We start from the raw sequence: 17,809 nt of genomic DNA on the forward strand, positions 1-17,809 counted from the left end.
TCCAGTTTGGATTCGGGAGACAGACACTATCTCTACTTTCAAGATTAGGCTTAAAACTTTCCTTTTTGCTAAAGCATATAGTTAGGGCTGGACCAGGTGACCCTGAATCCTCCCTTAGTTATGCTGCAATAGACGTAGGCTGCCGGGGATTCCCAGTTTTCAGTTTTATTTGTCATATCCAAGTTAGCACAGGGTCAACATTGCAATGAAATGTGTTTGACGAGCAGCAGTCACTCAGCAGCATGATACAGTAGGAGAAAATATAACAAAATATAATAAAATAAAATAAAATAAAAATAAAAAATAGTAAAGAGCAAAATATTAGAGAGACATGGTAAAAGAGAAAAGATGACTAAATATATATGTATCTATAAATATAAATATATGTACACTAGTGATTAAATAAGAAAATCTTGAAAAGAAATATGACGGGAGGGCAGATGGGATATTGCACAGGAATGAGCAGCAGAAAATTACAGTATTGCACTTTTTAAATATAAATATCAATAACAATAAAGTGAAGTGACCAGTGCAGATTAAACAGAGTACTTGTGAAGCTGCAGGGTAGCTTCTGAGTGCTGTGTTGTGTGTGTTTAAGTGTTGTGGTTGAGGTGTCGTATGGCTTGGTGGTAAAAACTGTTTTTAAGTCTTGTAGTCCGAGCAGACAGACTCCTGTAACGTCTGCCAGATGGTAACAAGGAGAAGAGCTGATGTGCTGGGTGGCTGTGGTCCTTGATGATGCTGTGTGCTTTACGGAGGATTCGCTGGAGATAAATGTCCTGAATGGCAGGAAGCCTCGTGCCAGTGATGTGCTCTGCTGCCTTCACCACCCTCTGTAGTGATTTACGGCTGCTGGCAGAGCAGCTTCCGTACCAAAACTGTGATGCAGCTCGTCAGCAAGCTCTCAATTGCACACCTGTAAAAATTTGAGGTGATGTTGGCGTTCATGCTAAACTTCCTCAGCCTCCTCAGGAAGTAAAGCTGCTGGCGAGCTTTCCTGATAGCAGTGTCTCAATTTTCTCCTTCGATCAGGAGTTTTTACTGCGTAGCTAGTGTCACTAATCTTTTTGTCCACCTCATAGGGACCGGAAAACTGAGCATGGAGGCTAGACCCGTCCAGGAGAAGTCCTCAGTGATGTTGACTCCAAGGAACTTGAAGCTGCTGACCCTTTCGACCTTGACACCGTTGATGTGGATGGGCTGGTGTTCCCTGACTGGTCGTTTCCGGTAGTCCACTATCATTTCTCTAGTTTTGCTGATGTTGAGAGTCAGGTTATTTTCCAGGCACCACTCGTACAGTGCCATCACCTCCTCTCTATAGGCCGTCTCATCGTTGTCTGTAGGTGTAGGTGACCTGCTCTACCTCCTGAGCTACAGCCACCCCTAAAATATTAAATAATCTAGAAGCATGAAATACATGTCTTTCAGGTTCTCATCTTCTCTTTGTAGTGTTGGTCTTATCCTGCATGAATATGCTGAATTTCAAAAAGAAAAGAGAAAAAACAAGAGATCTGGTGCGATTGTCTGTAGGATAATTTCCAAATGTCACATAACGGATATAGGAAGGATGTAGAGACTAACAGAGAGATAATTAATAAGCCGATGCTTGAAATAAATGAGGTGGTAGGCAGTTTGGGAGACGTGGGATTGCCAGTGTTTACAAAGCTCTTGCAAAAAATGTTTTTTTTGCTGCCACCCTGACCAGCAGGGGGAGCTCTAACAGAGACAAAGTAACACCATTACCCTTATGTTCTCAAAAGTCACACCAGACTTAGATTAAGTTTAATCATCTCAAAGATTCAGTGTTATGGCCCGTCTAGGCGCGGCCAGACCACAACATAAAGGGTGATCCATCCCCGTCCAACCCCAAGCAGCACGTCACACACTTAATATTTTGTGACAGTGATTTATTTACAATGAGTGCAGTTAAACAAAGGAAGGGAGCATATCATAACTTCAGGGTGAACCCAAGGCCAAAACAACAAACAAAAGATAGCCTATCTCAGGAATAAACACAACTTACCTACTCAAAAGAACTAAACCAAACGACAATCACTTTCCTCCCTACCTAACAGAAACAGGAGAAAACTGATCAAACAAAAAGGCGGTCCACCCCTACATGCTCTTACATTAACCAACATAGTAACAGTGACACAGTGAACGGTCTGCCGGTTGGGTTGGGCCGAGGATGAATGAATGGCAGTCCCTGGTGGTCTCTTCTCATCCGCTGCCTCCCGGTCGTCAGCCAATCGGTGCGAGCCATCCACCCTGGATGCACCAACCACGGAGGAGCACCTGCACACTCAAATTTGCATATGATTACAATCCCAGTCGTAACACCCCCTTACCCAAGAATTAACATTACCACCAAAATGTTTAATTCAAGGAGAAAGTGCCCTAGACAGAGTATCAGCCAACACATTCTCTTTCCCTTTCTTGTAACTGATCTCCAAGTTAAAATCTTGCAGTAACAAGGACCAGCGCATAAGTCTTTGGTTGGAATTGCGCATTTGGGAAAGAAACACCAGTGGGTTGTGGTCGGTAAACACCTGCACGGGCAAAACACTTGACCCAACATAGACCTCAAAGTGCTGTAAAGCAAGTAGTAAGGCAAGAGCCTCCTTTTCAATGGTACTATAATGGGTCTGGTGTCTGTTAAACTTTTTCGAAAAGTAGCAGACGGGATGATCTACGCCACGACCATCTTCCTGTAATAAAACAGCGCCTGCACCACACGCGCTGGCATCTACTTCTAATTTAAAAGAGCGCTCAAAATTCGGCGCAGCTAGCACTGGTGCACTGCACAACAATGCCTTGGCAGACTCGAATGCCACCTGACATGCTGGAGACCAAATAAAAGGCTTTAAAGGGCTAACAAGATCAGTTAGGGGACTAACCACATCAGAGAAATTTCTGCAAAACCCTCGATAAAAACCAGCCATTCCTAAAAAGCGACGCAGAGCTCTTTTTGTCTGCGGGACAGGAAAATCAACAATGGCCTGTACTTTCGCAGTCACAGGGCGCACTTGCCCCTGTCCGACCTGTTTCCCCAAATAAGTAATGGTGGCTTTCCCAAACTCACACTTAGAGAGGTTTAATGTGAGAGAAGATTCGCAAAAACGTCTGAACACCTGAGAGAGCGTTTCTAGATGTTCTGACCATGTTGGAGAATAAACGACAATGTCATCCAAGTATGCCTCACAGTTTTTCACTCCACACAATACCCTCTGCATTAGACGCTGGAATGTTGCAGGTGCGTTTCGCAACCCGAAGGGCATTACAGTATATTGGAGGAAATGATCTGGAGTTACAAAAGCGGAGACTTCAGAAGCTCTGGGGGTTAACGGAACTTGCCAATACCCTTTTAACAGGTCTAATTTAGTGACAAATGTAGCTGAGCCGACACGATCAATGCAGTCCTCCATTCTGGGAAGAGGAAAGGAATCTGGTTTTGTGACTGCATTAACCTTTCTGAAATCGGTACAGAAACGTGGGGTGTTATCAGGTTTCGGCACCAAAATGCAGGGCGAACTCCACGCACTGTTACTGGGCTCAGCTAACCCATGTTTAACCAGGTACTCTACTTCCTGTTGCATTAAAATCCGCTTGGTTGGATTCACTCTATAAGCGTGTTGTTTTATTGGCTTATCAACTTCCACAACAATATCATGAAACAGCACAGACGTTTGCCGGGGATGGTCAGAGAAAATCAGCAAATTAGCTTCGATCAGATCACTGATATCTTTGCGGGCGGAACCTGACAGATGCGACAGAAAAGATTCTAAGTTTCCTAACACTTCTGAGTTTCGCAAACGGGCAACAGGCATACAACCGCTCTTCTCAATCAAGTCATCATCTTGCAAAACATACAGTGGTGGTGCCGAACACACAGAGACAGGCGCTATGGGTGAGGTTTTTTCAGCTGCCGCGTCCTCTCTAGAAGCATAGCGTTTAAGCATGTTAACGTGGCAAACCCTCAATTTTCTCCTTCGATCAGGAGTTTTTACTGCGTAGCTAGTGTCACTAATCTTTTTGTCCACCTCATAGGGACCGGAAAACTGAGCATGGAGGCTAGACCCGACTAAAGGAAGCAACACCAGAACCTTTTCACCAGGAGCAAAATGTCGGACCACCGTCCTTTTATCATACCGGGCTTTCATGTTGCCTTGGGTTTGTTCCAAATTTTCACGGGCCAGCTGACATGCCCGGAAAAGACGCTCTCTAAAACTGCAAACGTAATCTAACACATTATGTTCGGCTTGATGCGACTCTGATAACCACTTTTCTTTAAGCAGTCGCAGGGGACCGCGCACAGTGTGTCCAAAAACTAAGTCAGCCGGACTAAATCCAAGGGATTCCTGGGTGGCTTCTCTAACAGCAAAAAGCAGAAGTGGAAGTCCCTCCTCCCAGTCTTACCTGATTCAAGGCAGTATTTGCGCAACATGGTTTTTAGGGTTTGATGAAATCATTCCAGTGCACCTTGACTCTCTGGGTGATAAGGGCTGGACCTTTGATGTTTAATTTTTAACTCCTTCAAAACCTGGGCAAACACCTTTGACATAAAGTTTGTTCCCTGATCAGTTTGAACAACTCTGGGTAACCCAAAAGTTGAAAAGAATTTTGTGAGGGCTTTCACAACGTTCTTTGCCTTTAATGTGCGTAATGGGATTGCCTCTGGAAAGCGAGTGGCAGCGCACATTACAGTTAATATGTACTGGTGGCCTGATTTCGATTTTGGCAACGGGCCCACACAGTCCAACAGAACCCTCTCAAATGGCTCACCCAACGCTGGAATAGGGTGAAGAGGCGCTGGTGGAATCGGTTTATTTGGCTTTCCCACTACCTGGCAAGTATGACATGAGCGACAATATTTCACCACATCCGATTTTAATCCAGGCCAAAAGAAGTTACGTAATACACGGTGATACGTCTTCTTGACCCCAAGATGTCCAGCTAAGCTGGCATCGTGCGCGAGACTGAGAATCTGGAGTCTATATTCCTTTGGCACCAGTACCTGATTTACTCTGTGTAGATCAGTCGAGTCAGGAGACCAAGACCGCAAAAGCACACCGTTCTCAAGGAAATATTTTACTGGCGCTTTAGATGCCTCTCTGTCCACAACAGAGGAAAAACAAGGCACCAGTGAAGGGTCACCCTGCTGCGCTTTGATCGACATTTCTCTGGACATGTTTAAGCTTTGATTAATGTCTTCAGGAATCATTTCTGGAACATCACATGCTGATATTTTCACAGACTCAATGGGTGACACAAAAGAGTCGTCTTCATCAAGCGTTGCCATAAACGACCCCGACAAGTCCACCATCTCACCCATTTTACGAGCCTGCGCACGAGTAATTGCGCACGCAGGAAACACCTCTGAAGCGGGTGAGCCTGAATCAGCAGCGAGGGCAGGAACATCAACGACTTCTGGCGGGGGAAAAACATGCCCACCAGCTAGATCATTACCCAGAATGAAGGAAACTCCTTCAATTGGCAATCGCTGGCGCACGGCGACTTTAACGTAGCCCGACACTAACGGCGAATGCAGGTGTACCATATGCAGAGGGGCTTTGGTCACACTCATTTTTATTCCCCACACTAGTATGTCGGAACCACAGGATGTTTTCTCAGATAAAGGCAGTACAGACTCTAGTAAAAATGAGTGATACGCACCCGTATCTCTCAGGATTGTGACTGGCACTTTATCATTTTCTTCACCTGTCAACGAAACAAAGCCGCGTGACACAAATGGTAGAAACTGCGGGTCGCTGTCAGTTTTCGGGTTTTGTTCAGCCTCCATGCGCACCTTGGCGAGCAAGCGGTTTTAATCAAACCCACGCCTGCAGGAGATTTAGCGCCCCTCGCTTCTTTTCTCTTTAATACCGGGCACGCAGCAATTAAATGTCCTGAGTCCTGACAATAAAAACATTCGCGACCGTTTGATTTAGCAATAAACGCAGGCATATTGTTACGCACTGCTTTTGGTGACCTTTTTCGTTCAGAGAAAATTTCCGGAAACGAATTCTGTGCACAGAACACACTTTTGTGCGTTAAAACAAACTCGTCAGCCAAAAGTGCTGCGTTGGTGAGAGATGAAACCTTTTGCTCGTTTAAATAGGTCACTATGCGTTCTGGCAAACATTTTTTAAAGTCCTCCAGCAAAATAAGAGTTTTCAACTCTTCCACGGTTTTAACTTTACATGAACAACACCATTTCTCAAATAACACATTCTTTTCTCGCGCAAACTCAACAAAAGTCTGGTTAGCAGTTTTATTAAGATTCCTAAATTTCTGCCGATATGCGTCAGGGACAAGTTCATATGCCTGCAACACAGTTTTCTTAAGAGTTTCATAATCTAAACTCTGCTCAATAGACAGGCTTGACCACACTTCCTGGGCTTTTCCCACAAGCTTACATTGAAGTAAGAGGGACCAAAACTCCTTCGGCCACTTCAAAGCAGCGGCTATGCGCTCGAATGCTCTAAAATAAGAGTCTACCTCAGACTCACGAAACGGGGGAACCAACTTGATGTGCTTACTTATGTCAAAGCTGGCAGAAGAAGAAGCACTTGTGCTTGATGACGTCGGGGAAACACCAGCTGAGCCCTTTTCAAGCTCAAGAGCCCTGATACGGAGATGCATAGCCTGCACCTCCAGCTGCCTGTTTCGGGTCTCCACCTCTCTTATGCGGAGCGTGAGGCGCAGATCCTCAGTGGACGTACCTTCACTGGATTCAGAAACCCGACCTTAAAAAAAACAAAACAAACAAACAAAACACACACACACACACACACACACACACACACACAAGAACAACAACAACACAGAGAAGAAGAAGAGGGGGTATAGTTTTACTATGCATCATAAAAACGCAATCATGCATCTTCCAACCGTATCTTTCTGTTCTGGCTTTAGAATCATTGGTTGTTTACTGATCCGTACTTTGGGAGTCATACTGTTGTGATACTGGGGAGAAAAGGGTAAGGTTTGATAGACTAAACCATTACACACAAAACTTCAAAACCCTAAAGAGTGTGTGAGACTGCTAGTTGTGTGGTTCAGCAATAAACTTATCTACAAATGTGTTAGTAAAGAGTGACGTGTACTTCTGTCACATTAAGCAACGGTTTAACAAATTTCACTGCAAACTATAAAAGGAATCTGAATTTTAATAGAACATAGTAGTGATGGATTAAGTGCAGGAAACACTAGTATAAGGTGTCTATGGAACAAATCTCCTTCAGTGTTCAAAATGACCAAAGTGAGGACTACAAGCGTTTCTCTCAGTTGGTTGTGTTTAGGGAAAAAGCAGCTAAATACACTGAGACTGCTCCACATTGTTAGCAAGTTAACTCTGGATATCTGTGGGTTTGTCAAACTTGGAGTGAACAAAAGCAGAAAAACAGTAAAAGATGCAGACGGTGAAAGTCTGGTTTATTTCATGAACACAATGAAACATTTTACAGTCCACAGAGCAAAGTAGCATGCATGATAAATAGATACACATAACATGACCTGTGAGAAGTAAAACTCATCGTCTTACCACATGTTATATTCTGTAAACTTAAAATAAACCACAGAAATTAGAGTTTAGTGTTTTAAAGTCATCTATTAAAAACACGAGTCAACATTACTGAAGTGACACTTTAACGATGCTTCATATCACAGTCTTTATGATGATAAAACATGTTCTCTCATTAGTAGATGTCTGCGCTGTCACTTGTCATGAAAATGTCCAGAGCCTGGGTTCAGCTTCCTCTTCAATTACCATTGATCATTAATAGGGCCCGCAAAAGATTTGTCACATTATGCCCATAAACAACATGCTTTTATAGAAATCATTGTGACACAAAATATTTAGATTCTTGTTTCACAATGTGCATGAACTCAAAATCTTTAGAGTTTCATATTTATAAAGTATCGCAAATAATACATTTATACCATTGTATGAGCCACACTTCTTGTAAAAAAATGATTGGAAATGCGTTTGAAAAAGCTCCTGCTGTGACCTTCCTTCTGTGAGGGCACGCACACTCACACTCACACACACACACACTCACACACTCACTCACACACGCACACACACACACACACACACACACACACACACACAAACACAACGTTCCTCAGGCCTGACTCTGGGATCCTCTCGTACTCGCTGTCACTTTCATCCAGTTCGCTGTCCTGTATTGAAACAATGTTAGGGTCTGATGTTGGATCAATGTTAAATTCTGATTCTGATTTTCCACCACGTTTGCACCCTTGGATAATATTGAAGCAACAATAAAATCATCATTAAAAACCAACAGGACTTCACAGGTATTTCAATCAATACTAAACCACTGCAAATTACCATCAATACCTGTGAAAAAGACAATTGTGTATGATATAAAAAAAGGATAACCATTATCTGTTAAGCATTATGTTACAATTTAACACAATGTAAAATTGTAACATTGTAAACATAATGTTACAATTTAACACAATGTAAAATTGTAACATTGTAAAAATAATGTTACAATTTTAAATTGCAACATTGTAAAAATAATGTTACAATTTTACATTATGTTACAATTTAACATAATGTAAAATTGTAACATTGTAAACATAATGTTACAATTTTACATTATGTTAAATTGTAACTGTTAAGGGTGGTGAGTTAGCGAACCCAGACGCTGACCTCTCGTTTAAGTTGAACAGTGTCTTTATTTACAGTGAAGCCAAAACCAATCCACAGTTATCCACAGTGCAAGTCCCTTCAGTGCTCCTCTCCCCGTCTCCCCTCGTGTGTCCACAAAACTCCAGAGAATCAGTGAAGTCTCCCCTTCTGTCTCGTTCACTTCCAGGCTTGGTGCAATACTCCAGCGCTGTCTGTCACTCAGCCACACCGTTAAACAGCCCTGCCAACGATGGTGGATAATTGGCAGTAGCTGGCGACAAATCGGTCGCAGGTGAGGCAGCTCAGAGCGGCAGCACTTCCGGGTCTGAGGTCTTCCGTTGCTACGCGACCGCGTGACAATCGCAGCGGAGCCGGAGAAAAAGCAGAGCGAGAGAGAGGAGAACAAACACACACACAGGTCGACCGGTCGGGGCACCGTCCGACTCTGACAGTAACATAATGTAAAATTGCAACATTGTAAACATAATGTTACAATTTTACATTATGTTAAATTGTAACATAATGTAAAATTGTAACATTGTAAACATAATGTTACAATTTTACATTAAAATTGCAACATTGTAAACATAATGTTACAATTTTAAATTGTAACATAATGTAAAATTGTAACATTATGTTTACAATGTTACAATTTTACATTATGTTAAATTGTAACATAATGTAAAATTGTAACATTATGTTTACAATGTTGCAATTTTAATGTAAAATTGTAACATTATGTTTACAATGTTGCAATTTTACATTATGTTACAATTTAACATAATGTAAAATGTAACATTATATTTACAATGTTACAATCAGTAGCGGTTTTAGATACGGGCGACACGGGCAGTTGACCGGGGCTGCATCCTGGTGGGGGGCGGCATCACGGGCATCGGCAAAATAAATAAATAAATAAATTGCTCATACTCATGCTGCCCCGACATCAGCCAGCGCATATTGGGAATGGCATAGGCACCGATCGGTTTTCTATCGCCCATTTGCTGGGAGTAAGGGCGCCCTCCGTTTGCGAGGTGCGCCTGCTTCTTGCAGCACAGGGAGGAGAGGGCGGGGCGGCGGGGATTCTCTGGCTGACTGGAGCAGCATCTAATAACCAACTCGCAAAATAAAACAAAATTAAAACAAACCAACAACATGAAAACACCAGACATCATGATACAGACTTATAATTTGCACTGATGTTTTTTCGAAATTCTATACCTGAAAAGTGAGCGCGAGAGCTCTCGGTGCGCCTGCGCGCTGCTGAAGTCAAAGTAAACTTTATTGTCATCTCCGCTACATACAGTCCAGTATGTAGAGAGACGAGACGACGAGGCTCCAGTTACAGCAGTGCAAGTAAACAAACAACAAATATAAGAAGAGTAAGAAAATAAATATATACTTTAGGATTCGGGGTAAAGGGATCAATAACAATTTAAAATGTATATATTAAGCACCCACAGTGACACAGGTGTCACTGCCCCTTTACACATTGAGGACACTTTCTGTTAATGTTTCAGAATTGACTGTCCCATGGTTTTTATGACGGTAAAAAATGGGTCTGGGCTCTTAACACTGGAAGTGTTGGAGTAGTTGTCAAACAGCTAACAGGTCATCTGCAGAGGAATGGCTTATCTGAAGAGTTTCAGTCAGGTTTCAGAGCTCATCACAGCACAGAAACAGCTTTAGTGAAGGTTACAAATGATCTTCTTATGGCCTCTGACAGTGGACTCATCTCTGTGCTTGTCCTGCTAGACCTTAGTGCTGCGTTTGATACTGTTGACCATAATATCCTATTAGAGCGATTAGAACATGCTGTAGGTATTACAGGTACTGTGCTGCAGTGGTTTGTATCATATCTGTCTAATAGACTCCAATTTGTTCAAGTAAATGGAGAGTCCTCTTCACACACTAAGGTCAATTATGGTGTTCCACAGGGTTCGGTGCTAGGACCAATTCCATTTACATTATACATGCTTCCCCTAGGCAGCATCATTAGAAGACATAGCATAAATTTTCACTGCTATGCAGATGACACGCAGCTCTATCTGTCCATGAAGCCGGGTAACACACACCAATTAGTTAAACTGCAGGAATGCCTTAAAGACATAAAGACCTGGATGGCCGCTAACTTTCTGCTTCTTAATTCAGATAAAACTGAAGTTATTATACTTGGCCCTGAAAATCTTAGAAATATGGTATCTAACCAGATTCTTACTCTGGATGGCATTACCTTGGCCTTCAGTAATGCTGTGAGGAACCTTGGAGTCATTTTTGACCAGGACATGTCCTTCAACGCACATATTAAACAAATATGTAGGACTTCTTTCTTCCATTTGCGCAATATCTTTAAATTAGAAATATCCTGTCTCAGAGTGACGCTGAAAAACTAGTTCATGCATTTATTACTTCCAGGCTGGACTACTGTAATTCTTTATTATCAGGATGTCCTAAAAACTCGCTGAAAAGCCTTCAGCTGATCCAAAATGCTGCAGCAAGAGTCCTGACAGGGACTAGAAAGAGAGAGCATATTTCTCCTGTTTTGGCTTCCCTTCATTGGCTTCCTGTTAAATCCAGAATTGAATTCAAAATCCTGCTCCTCACATACAAGGTCTTAAATAATCAGGCCCCATCTTATCTTAATGACCTTGTAGTGCCATATCACCCTATTAGAGCACTTCGCTCTTGCTCTGCAGGCCTACTTGCTGTTCCTAGAGTATTTAAAAGTAGAATGGGAGGGAGAGCCTTCAGTTTTCAGGCCCCTCTTCTGTGGAACCAGCTTCCAGTTTGGATTCGGGAGACAGACACTATCTCTACTTTCAAGATTAGGCTTAAAACTTTCCTTTTTGCTAAAGCATATAGTTAGGGCTGGACCAGGTGACCCTGAATCCTCCCTTAGTTATGCTGCAATAGACGTAGGCTGCCGGGGATTCCCAGTTTTCAGTTTTATTTGTCATATCCAAGTTAGCACAGGGTCAACATTGCAATGAAATGTGTTTGACGAGCAGCAGTCACTCAGCAGCATGATACAGTAGGAGAAAATATAACAAAATATAATAAAATAAAATAAAATAAAATAAAAAAAAAAAAAATAGTAAAGAGCAAAATATTAGAGAGACATGGTAAAAGAGAAAAGATGACTAAATATATATGTATCTATAAATATAAATATAAATATAAATATATGTACACTAGTGATTAAATAAGAAAATCTTGAAAAGAAATATGACGGGAGGGCAGATGGGATATTGCACAGGAATGAGCAGCAGAAAATTACAGTATTGCACTTTTTAAATATAAATATCAATAACAATAAAGTGAAGTGACCAGTGCAGATTAAACAGAGTACTTGTGAAGCTGCAGGGTAGCTTCTGAGTGCTGTGTTGTGTGTGTTTAAGTGTTGTGGTTGAGGTGTCGTATGGCTTGGTGGTAAAAACTGTTTTTAAGTCTTGTAGTCCGAGCAGACAGACTCCTGTAACGTCTGCCAGATGGTAACAAGGAGAAGAGCTGATGTGCTGGGTGGCTGTGGTCCTTGATGATGCTGTGTGCTTTACGGAGGATTCGCTGGAGATAAATGTCCTGAATGGCAGGAAGCCTCGTGCCAGTGATGTGCTCTGCTGCCTTCACCACCCTCTGTAGTGATTTACGGCTGCTGGCAGAGCAGCTTCCGTACCAAAACTGTGATGCAGCTCGTCAGCAAGCTCTCAATTGCACACCTGTAAAAATTTGAGGTGATGTTGGCGTTCATGCTAAACTTCCTCAGCCTCCTCAGGAAGTAAAGCTGCTGGTGAGCTTTCCTGATAGCAGTGTCTGTGTGGAGGGTCCAGGAGAAGTCCTCAGTGATGTTGACTCCAAGGAACTTGAAGCTGCTGACCCTTTCGACCTTGACACCGTTGATGTGGATGGGCTGGTGTTCCCTGACTGGTCGTTTCCGGTAGTCCACTATCATTTCTCTAGTTTTGCTGATGTTGAGAGTCAGGTTATTTTCCAGGCACCACTCGTACAGTGCCATCACCTCCTCTCTATAGGCCGTCTCATCGTTGTCTGTAGGTGTAGGTGACCTGCTCTACCTCCTGCAGCCACCCCTAAAATATTAAATAATCTAGAAGCATGAAATACATGTCTTTCAGGTTCTCATCTTCTCTTTTTAGTGTTGGTCTTATCCTGCATGAATATGCTGAATTTCAAAAAGTAAAGAGAAAAAACAAGAGATCTGGTGCGATTGTCTGTAGGATAATTTCCAAATGTCACATAACGGATATAGGAAGGATGTAGAGACTAACAGAGAGATAATTAATAAGCCGATGCTTGAAATAAATGAGGTGGTAGGCAGTTTGGGAGACGTGGGATTGCCAGTGTTTACAAAGCTCTTGCAAAAAATGTTTTTTTTGCTGCCACCCTGACCAGCAGGGGGAGCTCTAACAGAGACAAAGTAACACCATTACCCTTATGTTCTCAAAAGTCACACCAGACTTAGATTAAGTTTAATCATCTCAAAGATTCAGTGTTATGGCCCGTCTAGGCGCGGCCAGACCACAACATAAAGGGTGATCCATCCCCGTCCAACCCCAAGCAGCACGTCACACACTTAATATTTTGTGACAGTGATTTATTTACAATGAGTGCAGTTAAACAAAGGAAGGGAGCATATCATAACTTCAGGGTGAACCCAAGGCCAAAACAACAAACAAAAGATAGCCTATCTCAGGAATAAACACAACTTACCTACTCAAAAGAACTAAACCAAACGACAATCACTTTCCTCCCTACCTAACAGAAACAGGAGAAAACTGATCAAACAAAAAGGCGGTCCACCCCTACATGCTCTTACATTAACCAACATAGTAACAGTGACACAGTGAACGGTCTGCCGGTTGGGTTGGGCCGAGGATGAATGAATGGCAGTCCCTGGTGGTCTCTTCTCATCCGCTGCCTCCCGGTCGTCAGCCAATCGGTGCGAGCCATCCACCCTGGATGCACCAACCACGGAGGAGCACCTGCACACTCAAATTTGCATATGATTACAATCCCAGTCGTAACACCCCCTTACCCAAGAATTAACATTACCACCAAAATGTTTAATTCAAGGAGAAAGTGCCCTAGACAGAGTATCAGCCAACACATTCTCTTTCCCTTTCTTGTAACTGATCTCCAAGTTAAAATCTTGCAGTAACAAGGACCAGCGCATAAGTCTTTGGTTGGAATTGCGCATTTGGGAAAGAAACACCAGTGGGTTGTGGTCGGTAAACACCTGCACGGGCAAAACACTTGACCCTACATAGACCTCAAAGTGCTGTAAAGCAAGTAGTAAGGCAAGAGCCTCCTTTTCAATGGTACTATAATGGGTCTGGTGTCTGTTAAACTTTTTCGAAAAGTAGCAGACGGGATGATCTACGCCACGACCATCTTCCTGTAATAAAACAGCGCCTGCACCACACGCGCTGGCATCTACTTCTAATTTAAAAGAGCGCTCAAAATTCGGCGCAGCTAGCACTGGTGCACTGCACAACAATGCCTTGGCAGACTCGAATGCCACCTGACATGCTGGAGACCAAATAAAAGGCTTTAAAGGGCTAACAAGATCAGTTAGGGGACTAACCACATCAGAGAAATTTCTGCAAAACCCTCGATAAAAACCAGCCATTCCTAAAAAGCGACGCAGAGCTCTTTTTGTCTGCGGGACAGGAAAATCAACAATGGCCTGTACTTTCGCAGTCACAGGGCGCACTTGCCCCTGTCCGACCTGTTTCCCAAATAAGTAATGGTGGCTTTCCCAAACTCACACTTAGAGAGGTTTAATGTGAGACAAGATTCGCAAAAACGTCTGAACACCTGAGAGAGCGTTTCTAGATGTTCTGACCATGTTGGAGAATAAACGACAATGTCATCCAAGTATGCCTCACAGTTTTTCACTCCACACAATACCCTCTGCATTAGACGCTGGAATGTTGCAGGTGCGTTTCGCAACCCGAAGGGCATTACAGTATATTGGAGGAAATGATCTGGAGTTACAAAAGCGGAGACTTCAGAAGCTCTGGGGGTTAACGGAACTTGCCAATACCCTTTTAACAGGTCTAATTTAGTGACAAATGTAGCTGAGCCGACACGATCAATGCAGTCCTCCATTCTGGGAAGAGGAAAGGAATCTGGTTTTGTGACTGCATTAACCTTTCTGAAATCGGTACAGAAACGTGGGGTGTTATCAGGTTTCGGCACCAAAATGCAGGGCGAACTCCACGCACTGTTACTGGGCTCAGCTAACCCATGTTTAACCAGGTACTCTACTTCCTGTTGCATTAAAATCCGCTTGGTTGGATTCACTCTATAAGCGTGTTGTTTTATTGGCTTATCAACTTCCACAACAATATCATGAAACAGCACAGACGTTTGCCGGGGATGGTCAGAGAAAATCAGCAAATTAGCTTCGATCAGATCACTGATATCTTTGCGGGCGGAACCTGACAGATGCGACAGAAAAGATTCTAAGTTTCCTAACACTTCTGAGTTTCGCAAACGGGCAACAGGCATACAACCGCTCTTCTCATCAAGTCATCATCTTGCAAAACATACAGTGGTGGTGCCGAACACACAGAGACAGGCGCTATGGGTGAGGTTTTTTCAGCTGCCGCGTCCTCTCTAGAAGCATAGCGTTTAAGCATGTTAACGTGGCAAACCCTCATTTTCTCCTTCGATCAGGAGTTTTTACTGCGTAGCTAGTGTCACTAATCTTTTTGTCCACCTCATAGGGACGGAAAACTGAGCATGGAGGCTAGACCCGACTAAAGGAAGCAACACCAGAACCTTTTCACCAGGAGCAAAATGTCGGACCACCGTCCTTTTATCATACCGGGCTTTCATGTTGCCTTGGGTTTGTTCCAAATTTTCACGGGCCAGCTGACATGCCCGGAAAAGACGCTCTCTAAAACTGCAAACGTAATCTAACACATTATGTTCGGCTTGATGCGACTCTGATAACCACTTTTCTTTAAGCAGTCGCAGGGGACCGCGCACAGTGTGTCCAAAAACTAAGTCAGCCGGACTAAATCCAAGGGATTCCTGGGTGGCTTCTCTAACAGCAAAAAGCAGAAGTGGAAGTCCCTCCTCCCAGTCTTTACCTGATTCAAGGCAGTATTTGCGCAACATGGTTTTTAGGGTTTGATGAAATCGTTCCAGTGCACCTTGACTCTCTGGGTGATAAGGGCTGGACCTTTGATGTTTAATTTTTAACTCCTTCAAAACCTGGGCAAACACCTTTGACATAAAGTTTGTTCCTGATCAGTTTGAACAACTCTGGGTAACCCAAAAGTTGAAAAGAATTTTGTGAGGGCTTTCACAACGTTCTTTGCCTTTAATGTGCGTAATGGGATTGCCTCTGGAAAGCGAGTGGCAGCGCACATTACAGTTAATATGTACTGGTGGCCTGATTTCGATTTTGGCAACGGGCCCACACAGTCCAACAGAACCCTCTCAAATGGCTCACCCAACGCTGGAATAGGGTGAAGAGGCGCTGGTGGAATCGGTTTATTTGGCTTTCCCACTACCTGGCAAGTATGACATGAGCGACAATATTTCACCACATCCGATTTTAATCCAGGCCAAAAGAAGTTACGTAATACACGGTGATACGTCTTCTTGACCCCAAGATGTCCAGCTAAGCTGGCATCGTGCGCGAGACTGAGAATCTGGAGTCTATATTCCTTTGGCACCAGTACCTGATTTACTCTGTGTAGATCAGTCGAGTCAGGAGACCAAGACCGCAAAAGCACACCGTTCTCAAGGAAATATTTTACTGGCGCTTTAACAACAGAGGAAACAAGGCACCAGTGAAGGGTCACCCTGCTGCGCTTTGATCAACATTTCTCTGGACATGTTTAAGCTTTGATTAATGTCTTCAGGATCATTTCTGGAACATCACATGCTGAATTTTCACAGACTCAATGGGTGACACAAAAGAGTCGTCTTCATCAAGCGTTGCCATAAACGACCCCGACAAGTCCACCATCTCACCCATTTTACGAGCCTGCGCACGAGTAATTGCGCACGCAGGAAACACCTCTGAAGCGGGTGAGCCTGAATCAGCAGCGAGGCAGGAACATCAACGACTTCTGGCGGGGGAAAAACATGCCCACCAGCTAGATCATTACCCAGAATGAAGGAAACTCCTTCAATTGGCAATCGCTGGCGCACGGCGACTTTAACGTAGCCGACACTAACGGCGAATGCAGGTGTACCATATGCAGAGGGCTTTGGTCACACTCATTTTTTCCCCACACTAGTATGTCGGAACACAGGATGTTTTCTCAGATAAAGGCAGTACAGACTCTAGTAAAAATGAGTGATACGCACCCGTATCTCTCAGGATTGTGACTGGCACTTTATCATTTCTTCACCTGTCAACGAAACAAAGCCGCGTGACACAAATGGTAGAAACTGCGGGTCGCTGTCAGTTTTCGGGTTTTGTTCAGCCTCCATGCGCACCTTTGGCGAGCAAGCGGTTTTAATCAAACCCAGCCTGCAGAGATTTAGCGCCTCGCTTCTTTTCTCTTTAATACCGGGCACGCAGCAATTAAATGTCCTGAGTCCTGACAATAAAAACATTCGCGACCGTTTGATTTAGCAATAAACGCAGGCATATTGTTACGCACTGCTTTTGGTGACCTTTTTCGTTCAGAGAAATTTCCGGAACGAATTCTGTGCACAGAACACACTTTTGCGTTAAACAATCGTCAGCCAAAAGTGCTGCGTTGGTGAGAGATGAAACTTTTGCTCGTTTAAATAGGTCACTATGCGTTCTGGCAAATTTTTAAAGTCCTCCAGCAAAATAGAGTTTAACACTCTTCACGGTTTTAACTTTACATGAACAACACCATTTTCAAATAACACATTCTTTTCTCGCGCAAACTCAACAAAGTCTGGTTAGCAGTTTTATTAAGATTCCTAAATTTCTGCCGATATGCTTCAGGGACAAGTTCATATGCATGCACCAGTTTTCTTAGAGTTTCATAATCTAAACTCTGCTCAATAGACAGGCTTGACCATTCTGGGCTTTTCCCAAGCTTACATTGAAGTAAGAGGGACCAAACTCCTTCGGCCACTTCAAAGCAGCGGCTATGCGCTCGAATGCTCTAAAATAAGAGTCTACTCAGACTC

The 17,809-nt window shown here is 43.3% G+C and overlaps 2 long non-coding RNA genes across 3 annotated transcripts; both read right to left on the minus strand.

Moving 5' to 3' along the window:
- Positions 1-1,446: 1,446 nt before the first annotated feature.
- LOC112844630 (uncharacterized) lies at positions 1,447-9,115 on the minus strand. 2 transcript variants are annotated; one of them, XR_003217371.1, is made up of 3 exons: positions 8,681-9,115; positions 6,540-6,746; positions 1,447-2,295 (listed from the first exon to the last, which is right to left on the minus strand). It is a non-coding gene; the product is annotated as an uncharacterized LOC112844630 (long non-coding RNA). The 2 variants fall into 2 exon arrangements; XR_003217372.1 differs by having other exon boundaries at positions 1,447-2,302.
- Positions 9,116-12,906: 3,791 nt separating this feature from the next.
- Positions 12,907-15,920, minus strand: LOC109198012 (uncharacterized). The gene is made up of 2 exons (XR_002059000.2): positions 15,507-15,920; positions 12,907-13,656 (listed from the first exon to the last, which is right to left on the minus strand). It is a non-coding gene; the product is annotated as an uncharacterized LOC109198012 (long non-coding RNA).
- Positions 15,921-17,809: the final 1,889 nt, after the last annotated feature.

The sequence above is a fragment of the Oreochromis niloticus genome, unplaced genomic scaffold (assembly GCF_001858045.2).
Source record: "Oreochromis niloticus isolate F11D_XX unplaced genomic scaffold, O_niloticus_UMD_NMBU tig00000642_pilon, whole genome shotgun sequence".
NCBI lineage: Eukaryota > Metazoa > Chordata > Actinopteri > Cichliformes > Cichlidae > Oreochromis > Oreochromis niloticus.